Below are 10,511 nucleotides of genomic sequence, written 5' to 3'. Positions count from 1 at the left end.
ATATATCAAGCATATTCCAATTTTTTTCTATTAGTTAATTTAGAAGGTTTATGGTAGGATATAGTTACATGATATCTAGAATAAGAGCAATAAAATGGGAAAATGTTAGACTATAATGAATCACTATATGTGCCTATGTATTTGTTAACAAATTGAAAACCTGTCCACCCACATAGATCATGCTATTGTCATAGTAAGAACCAAGAGAATCTATCAGTATTGAGATGGTTTCTTTAGAAATCAATTGTATATAATTTATTAAAGGACATTTTTATGCAGATAAGTATTCTGTATAATGGTTGTTGTAACAAAATATAAAAAAAACCTATACATACATACATACATACATACATACATACATACATACATACATACATACATACATACATACATACATACATACATACATACATACATACATACATACATACATACATACATACATACATACATATATATATATATATATATATATATATATATATATAATACTACGGTATAAAGAAAAGTCACTTTAATAATCACATCTATCACCATGCACAAATTGTTTTTTAATAAAAATGATGCTAATATTATGGGTGTTTCCTATTACACTCAATATAATCATTAGAAAGTGGCCAACGTGTAAAATGTTGATTGAAAACCTAATCAAAAGACATGAAACATGTCATTGATTTAAAAGATAATCTCTTGAATAAGAGCACAAAAGATTATGAAGAATAACTAGTTGGACTTCATCATCATGCATGCACATTGTATGAACATATGTTGAAAGTATACAATCTATAGATAACAATGTATACAATTATTATTTTTCATTTGTGTTAATGGATAAGATTGTGCATGATTTTTAATGTTTTTTTATCATACTCAATGATTTGCATCATTAGAATAAGAGAGCTAAAAATATGAAGAGTTATAATTTCTCTACTTGAACCAAGGTTTGGAGGAGGATCTGAGAATTAGGGTGGTCTATTGACTTGAAAACCATGGAGACCACATGTAAGAGTTGCAATAGTTTTAGAAGAAACATCAGAGCCCAAATTCTGAGCATCCACTTTGTACACACTGCAAGGGGTATCCACATCCTGTGGCCTCTCCCAAAATTTGTCATCTAAGTTTAGGTCCCCAACCTAAAACCAATTATAAGTAAGTAACAATATTATCATTGAAATCCATGTAAAACAAATATTCAAAACTTAAAACTTAATGCTAGAATACTTCTCATAAATAGTCTCTCGATGAGTAGTGACTTTGAGCAAATAATTGGCCACCCAACAAATGGCATTCCTTGCATGTTGGAGATTTTTTCCCATTCATCCTCCAAACTCCAAAACTCCACGACAACATTTATGGTGGCGAATTCCATTGGCAGCCCAAATTTTACATTGTCTCCTACATTGTAACATCCTCCTGTCAAATCCACCATTCATAACAACAATGTCAATAAACTATATAAATACATAAAAACTAATTTATTTTCAATAGAATAGAGAACCTTGAGTTAAAGAGACAAGGTATTTGGCATAGTATTAGACCACTATCTCTTAAAAGGCTTACCCACTTCATTATTATTGAACAAAAATCTATCAAAACTTTGTATACTTAAGCTTTCAAAGAATTTGAATGTATCTTTTCAGAACACCCATTAGAAAGGAAAAAATCTCCTTGCCATCTAATTCTCTAATCAACTAGAAGTTTCCTTGAATGTTGGTCCTTGAAGAAAAGAAGAGATTTAGTGAGAGCATGTCTATAGTTATGGGACAAAGAAGAGCCTTGCTTGGTATATACATAGTGCATATTATTGTATGAGTTGGTTTTGGTTGTGATATAAAAAAGAAAAACATTATGACCGTAATGCAACTCCCACTTTCCATTGCAATGCTAATTTTTTTCTGACACAATAGATTGGTGGTGGAATTCCTGAATCACAATGTGGTAATTTATAGAAAAATAAGTGAAGATAAAAATTAACAAAAAGCAAAAAGTTTCTATTTCACTTTCAACCTAGTCCACTATAGGATGCTACTTGCCTCTAAGTTAAAAGTCTTATTTTCTCCCAACTCAATAGTATTAGTTTGAGCTTCACTTGGTTTCAAGAATACTATCATATTCTCCCATATTTTGCAAAATGTCCAAAGTTAGTGCGGGAGCCCAAGGTCCTAAATAAGGTGATCAAACACCAATGTTGGATAGATTAAGAGGTTAATAAGTGTTCAATATGACACAAGACATTTAGGAAATCTCAAAGAATCCACTAAATGCATTTAGATAAATTTCTTCCATGTTATAATAAGGCATATAGGCAAGTCAAAGGTTGGTCAACATTGATCAGCATTGTGAGTTGACCAAAAATCTTCATTTTCATGATTTTTAGTATTCTTGCATGATTTTTTAAGTTTTGATAGGAATTTAAAGCCATTTGTTTTGAAATATTCAAAAATTGTAAAATTTCCAAAAAAAAGTTGTCATGCAACTGTTCTTACAAAAATAGAAGATCAACAACTAGTCTATTATTTTGATTGAACATGTAGGAATGAATTTGTAAGGTCGAGAGATTTGACCTATAAAGTGAATATCTTCAACCTAGGAAAGGGTTGGAATGTGTTGTATGGAATTTGAATCGAATAAAAAAGTGTTTTGGTGGGAAAGAAATGTGCAAACAACAAGTACAAATATGAGATCTTCTTGTAGCATTTCGTATGTACCTATGTTAATGGTGAAAAGTTGTATTTTTAATCATTTTTAGTGTAATTATTAGTTTATATTGAATAGAATTCACTTTTGTTTGATTTTTATTTATTTGGGTATGTTGCTTAACCTAAACTACAGTTAGGGTTTTAACTAAAATAGCTTCTCCCTCCTAATTCTTATGGTGGAAAACCCTAATTATTGGCTTGTAGAAGGGTATTAGGATGGATATTTCCATTGTGGTTCTTGTTTTACCACCACCCACCTACTTGGGATATTCTTGCAACATTTGACGCTAAGAAACTAGTATGCTTAGTGTGTTGATAGTTTGAAACAACATTGCTAAAGACAAAGAATAGATCATGGGTGCTTGAGATTGGGTGAGTAGCTATGTGGAAGGATACCATTGGTGATGGAAGAAACATTTTTGATTTGGGTCTTAGGTTTTGAAGGCTTATAAGCCCAAACAATTTTATTACACTCATTACTTGCATTAAAAGGATAATTCAAAACAAAAACAAAAAAAGACTTTAAATTAAACTAATATGGTTGTGTAATGCATGGAACTAGCTTTCCAATTCCTACATGTTTGCAAAAATAGAATGTTGTATATGAAAAATATGGCTCCAAAAGATAAGCAACTCCATTATGCACAAAAAAATCACACTACAAAATTGAGGTGGCTACAGATCTGCCCTATGGTGACCAATATGAGAAAATAGCATTAATCATGTGTGTAGGGAAACACTCAAGAGTTGTCAGGGGATTCAACCAACATACGCAAAAAGTATCACCCACCCATTAAATATTATACTAATGTCAAGATAGCACAATAATTATACTTGCCAATAGAGTATGTTAATTAAAATGCCAATTATAGGGATATAACATTGTGAATGTAAAGTTTTCAACCTATAAAAATTTATTTAGGTTTATACATTTTGATAACTTAACTCTCCAAATCCTCACAAATAGGTCCAAATTTATTTTCTAGCTTATTGCATCTTTCCTTGATCTATTGTAAGTGTTGTCTTGCTTCGACAATAAATAGTTTCGCCATCTCATCTTTTTGTGACCACCCATACACATATCTTGTGTCCTTTTAAAATCTTTGATAGTGTGATGAAAAAATCATGACCTTTATGCCTCAAGTCTACAATATATATCTCGTGTGCAACACTATCAACTTGAGTACAAACATAGGAAGACTCAACCATGTTATTGAGTTCATGTGAAATGGATTCTACCTCATGGTCAAACTTGTTTTTACAAAAATTAGAATAAATATCACAAATAAGGTTTTTTTGTAATCTGAGGAAACCGTTTTGTAGATGCTATGTTGTCTTCACTATTAGACACCCAATTTCCAAGAGCTAGGTTCCATACTTGCTATGCCGTATTTCCTATATTGTCTCATATTGTAAATAATTATAGCCTCTGTCTCTCTAGATTTTGTGCCTAATTAGGCTACATTTCAATACAATATTTTATAGTTTCTAACTTTCCATTTTAGGGAGTTGATAACGCTATTTTTCTTCTTCTATATAAAGCTCTTTAAGTTTTATAAAGGTCTCTTACATATGTGCATTTCTTACAAACAAGGTACTAGATTGGTTTAATGGTTGATGCATGTCAATATTCTCTTTTGTTGGAGTGGTCCAAGTGAAATTTTTTTTAACAATGTCCTATATATTTGCAAAAAATATTTATGTTGAAGGCTTAGTGTATCATGTGCTTAGAGATATTATAAATGTATTCTTTTGTTTTGTGCTTGTATTGGTTTAGATCACTTTCCTCTAAACTTTGCCGAAAAATATTTGTCTAAAAAGGTTAAGTACCCCTTCAAGTTTAAAAGAATGTGCTTGGCTCATTTGAATCTTGAAAAATACATACATGAATGGTGAAGCATTAAAGTTGAAGGCACATCTATGTTCAAAGTGGAAAAGAATTATCCACATGTAAAAGAAAGGATAAAAAATTGGAATAAGGAAGTCTTTGGAGACATATTCTAAATGAAAGTGGAAACTTAAAATGATCTTAAAATTATGTATGATCAAATTTAAGAAGAGGGGTACACTGAACATCTAATAAATTTTGAGAATGACATTCTAGTCAACTGCCACAATATAACATTAAAGAGTAAATATTCTAAAGGAAAATATTGAAAGATATACGATTTTCTGGTGTAAATAGATATATACTATTTACACTTTACTTAAGTTTACTTAGGTTAATGCATTATTTTATTATTTTTTTTGTGAGACATTTAGAAGTTTGCATACCTTTATGAGTTGTCATGTTGACAACACATGGTGTCTACAACAATAGACTTTCCATCATTTACTAAGTTGTCATGTTGAAAACATAGTTATTCACACTCCTAATTTAGTACATAGTGTCTAAAACATAAATTTGCATGCTAGATTATTGTAGGCTTATCCTCTCATCATCGCACTTACTTTCGTGCTTAATGGAGGATGACCCATATGTGGTGGACATGTGCCTAGTTGTATGACTTATCATAATGTTCATTCCTAGGCATTATAGATGCATCTTAGAGGCCATTATATATAGGCACTCCTATTGTACTTGTACATTGAATTGAATACTATACAGTTGTTTTGATCATACTCTGGTCTATTTTGTGCTTGTGTTTGGGTTCCTCGGTCTTGGGTGAATTTTTTCCTAAGGAAAATTCTTACATGGTATCAGAGATAAGGGTTGTCACAAAGACATTAGAAACCTTGTTGCTTCATCTCTCAAAGGGACCTAATTTAGATCCGAAGCATCTATAGCAATTGGGAGCATCTAGAGATGAAGTAGACCTTGCCATTACATCTAGAGCAATAATTTGGTGAAAAATGACTATAAATTTGCCTGCCCTAGGCAATAGTTGATCATGAGGCAAAAAAAATTTGCAAACCAGAACCTAAAGACCTAATTTGGAAGCTGGGTATGTTCTTTTATTTGAATTGCTAATTTTTTTTTCAAATCTATTATTTCTCCATTTTTTAGAATTTCTTTTTTGAAATTATTTTAGCCCATTCGAGCATGCATATAAATCTTTTTTGCATAGGCACCGAGCAGTCACACCTTGGCCCTATGTAGAGAATATTCCATAGAATATTCTATTTATTATTTTGCAGGGATTAATCAAATATTGGTGGGTTTTACCAATTTGGCAGCCAATTCTATTTACAAATTTTCAGCAAAAAAATTTGGCTAATACACATCAACAAACAAATCTGGCGAATAGTCACCAAAACCTGGCCATAGCAACTAGACTAGCCCACCCCATATGATCCTTAGAGTTGTTTACATTGTAGTGTGTGGTTCAACATTTTTAAATAGCCCAAGTTGCATCCAACCCATGAATATGGGATTTTTAAACAAGACCTAGCTCCACTTAAAACACTGCCCTCACCATAAAAGCATTTCCCAATGATGAGAACTTGCCCCCTCTAGCCATCCTCAACTCCATGCAGTGTTCCCACAAGAGGCCATGTCCACAAAAAAAACCACTTGAAATGTAGACTCTGACATATGACAACCACAGGACAGCAGTCATCTAAATCAGCCAAAATAGTCAACAAATCATACACCACTTAAGCTTGCACAGTCAATGCTAACTCAACATCTAGTCATCTAGTTTGTATTGGTCACATAAGTTATAGGTCATCTTTCCATACATTTCCACATGGCTATCTGTACAAAGCCATATAGGTAATGTCATCATAACATCATGCTAACATCATCAAAGGGCTTGGAGTTTTTAATGTCATCAAAGTAACTGGCCTAAATTTAATGGTCATTTGATCATCATCCCAAGAAAAATTTGAACTACTATGATGGCCATTTGACTATCAAATTTAACATTTTGTTTTCCTCTCTAGACCCCTCTTTAGATGTAATTTTGATTTGACAGCATTACTTTGAGACGCCATAACTTGGCCATCCGGACTCCAAATTAGGTGCAATTCTTTTTAATTTTGGCTAAAATTTCTTAAACATTTCAGTGGTGTAGCTATTTTCTAGTTTTGGTGCATGGATTTGTCAGAAATAGCATTTTTTCCAATTGTACCTATCCAATCTTGCATTTTGCAACTTCAAACACATCGTACAGGTTCATCTGGACTCCTTTTTAGGTTCCATTTTTTTTTGAAAGTGTATATGTTTTCATCTACTTTTTAGATCTATAGTCAAATTGTATGCTTGTGTGGACAAAAATACGAATTCTGAGAATAGGTCCTATTTTGCATTGTACTACTTCACAATTGTTGTATTTTTTGAGCTACATTGTAAAATTCCAAATTTGTACTCTGTACAAAGGTTGTAATCAGAAAAATTAGAAGCCCACTTTGTCCATTTTGACAAGTGGTCTATTGTAAAATGTGCTACATATAAAGTGCAAAAATATTTCATTTGCGGGGAGATTTTTTGATTGAGTAAAAAAAGGGGGTGTGTACTATGTATTGTGTCTCCTTGATCTTATGCTCTTGCATTATGGGTTCTTTTTCAAAGTTAACTCTACATAATTATGCTATTTGGAAAGAAAACATTAAGGAACTATTAGTAGAAAAATGTTTACTATGTTATGTAAGTGGTGCAACAAAGAAACCTCCTGCTAATGCTAATGAAGCTTGGAAAGAAGACTGGGAATCCAAACAAGAGATGGACCTAGGAAACTTGTTAAAAAATATCTCCAATCCTATCAAATTTTACATTAAGAAGCTTACTGATCTAATAGAGGTTTGGGCTAAATTTGAAGCTTTGTATGGAACAATAGATGAAGACATAGCTTGCACCATAGAGGACAAACTTCTCAAGTTGGATCCTAGGAATTTTGACACCATCAAAGCCTATCTTACCCATGTAGACATGTATAGGGCACAACTTAAGGATTATGGTGAACCCATCAAGGATGGAAAGATGATCAAACACATCATGACTCATCTTCCACCTGAATATACTCCTTTTGTTTCTAGTTTTATTACTCACAAATTAACAATGGGTAGTGCCTATGTTTAGCCTTCATTCGAGAAATTTTCAGAAATGTTGATCTTAGAACATCATAATCTAGTGGGTATGATAATTCTCAAGTCTTCCAAGACCAAAGCCTTGGTAGAAAATGAAAGTAATTCAAATGGTAAAAACTCCAACAAGAAGCAGAAGCCGTGGAAGGCTTAGCCACAAGATGACACACAATAATCCTCCTCAAAACAACAATCTTCCTCAAATAAATCTTCTTCCACTCAACAATCTTCTTCACAACAAGGAAATTCTTCTTCCAAAAATAATCAAAAGAGGAACAATTCCAACAAAAAGGAGAAGAAAACTTGTTCCTATTGTAAGAGGAATAGTCATGATGAACATGAGTGCAAGGATAAGCAGATTGTTGGTCAACATAATGAGGAAACACAAAATTGATGTATCAAATGCCTATAAGGATAAGGGATCTTCACACACTTCAAAGGGTAAGGGACAAGCTTTGGTAGCAAGTACAAACAATGCTAAGGAATGGGTTCTTGTTTCAGGAGCAACACATCATATGGGTGCTTCAAGGGAGTAGTTTTCCTCTTTGAAACCATTAAATGTACCTTACATCTATGTGGGAAATGATACTCAAGTGGAAGTAGAAGGTAAATAAAATGTTGAGTTAGAAAATGGCATCTGGAAGGATGTTCTACATGTTCCTAATCTTAGCACCAACCTTCTCTCCATTTATCAAATAACTCACTATGGTTGTGGCAACAAAGTAGAATTCCTCCCCAATACAGTTGTGGAGAAAAATCTCTAAGATGATTCTATGGTGGTGTTTGGAAAGGCTAATCATCAGACAAGACTTTATTCTTTCTCACATTTTGTGCCTAAGTCCACTTTCCTTTCCTTGTTGACTCATTCAAATACACAAAGTAAACTATGGGATGAACGATATGGACATCTTAATTATCACTACCTTCAACAACTTAGTAGCAAGGATATGGTCATTGGTCTACCTCAAGTCAAGTATTTAGAGGGTGTATGTCTAGGTTGTGAAGCAAGCATCTCGAAGAGAAATATGACAAGGGGAAGTCTTGGAAGGCAACTGCTATTCTAGAATTGGTTCATAGTGATGTAGCTAGCCCATTTCCCATACCATCATTTAGTAAGGCCTACAATGTTCTCACATCTATTGATCACTTTTCATGGTGCACTTAGGTCTTTTTTCTTGCTCATATGAGTGAATTATTTGATAACTTCATTACCTTTAAAGCTCAAGTAGAGAAAAAATTAGGGAAAGCCATCAAGATTCTATGAATAGATAATGGCAGGGAATATGTCAACTCTAGGCTTATAGAATTTTGCATTCATGAAGGTGTTGATCTTCAACATTCAGTTGCATACATGCCACAATAGAATGTTGTTTCTAAAAGGAAGAATAGAACCCTTAAGGAAATGACCACTTGTATGCTTCAACATAAATCTCTCGATAAAGTGTTTTGGGCATAAGTTTGCATAAGGCCTTAGATGGAATTACACCTTTTGAGGTGTGGTGTAGTAGAAAACCAAGTGTAAAGCACTTCGAAGTTTTTGGTTGTCCAGCATGGGCAAGCATAACTCCACAAAAGTGAAAGGCATTAGAACCTCAAAGAAAATCATGCATATTTGTTGGATATCCTGACCATCTCAAGGCACTAATGGATCTAGAGAGAGAGGAGTGTTCACTTTGAAGAAACTTGTCCATGTTTGGCTTCTTCAAATCCTCCTTCTTCCTCCTTCGTGGACAGTAATCATAGTGATGATAGTGACTTGGAAGATGAGATTCCTTCAACCTTGACTCGCAAGACACCACCTTTGTAGGGTCAACAAATAGTTGAGGAAATTCCTTCTTCTTCTTCCACTAAACCTCGTTGGGCACAAAAATCCCTAAAGTAGTAGGTTCATTGGTGGGGAATCCTTTAGACACTAGGAGGACAAGGTCACAACACAAGTCATTTCCACATGCATATATAGCCATTGCTTCAGATCTATAGTCATTTAAGGAAGCATTTGGGGTTCTAGAATGGGACAAGGCTATGGAGAAAGAATATAGCTCTTTGATGAAAAAAACACTTGGGACTCAGTTCCCCTTCCTAAGGGAGGAAAGGTGGTTCAATGTAAGTGGATCTATCAAACCAAATTTTTAGTACATGGAAGTATGGATAAGCATAAGACTAGACTAGTTTCCAAAGGTTTCTCGTAGGTTCTAGGTATTGACTATACAAAGACTTTTGCACCAGTTGCCAAGATGAACTCCATTCACCTGACAATAGCTATTGTTGCAGCTCATGGTTGATTTGTGCACTAGATGGATGTTAAGAGTGCCTATTTGAATCATGATCTTCATGAGGAGATTTATATGGAGTAGCCATAAGGGTTCATACAAGATTCTACTATGGTTTGTAGATTGAAGAAGTCTATTTATGGTCTTGAGTAGGCTCCTCAGGCTTGGTATGAAAAAATGGATTCCTTCCTACTCTTAGTAGGATTCACCAGGTGTCATTTTAATTTGAATGTCTACATTATTCAGAAGGATGACTCACACTCGATACTAGTGCTTTATGTAGATGACTTGATAATTATAGGGAGCACTTCTTCCATCATTGCCAATATCAAGACCTCTCTATAAGATAGATTTGCTATGATAGACTTGGGTTTGCTACATTACTTCCTTGGTATTGAGATCACATAGTCTTTAGTAGGGATCACACTTTCTCAACCCAAGTATGCTCCTGACTTGCTTTCTTGGTTTCACATGAGTGACTGCAAGCCTACTCCTACTCCCTTTCTATCAGGTGTCA

The sequence above is a fragment of the Cupressus sempervirens genome, chromosome 8 (assembly GCF_028749045.1).
Source record: "Cupressus sempervirens isolate cs-2001-9-10 chromosome 8, ASM2874904v1, whole genome shotgun sequence".
Classification (NCBI taxonomy): Eukaryota; Viridiplantae; Streptophyta; class Pinopsida; order Cupressales; family Cupressaceae; genus Cupressus; species Cupressus sempervirens.
Note: the sequence above shows the minus strand (reverse complement) of the source record.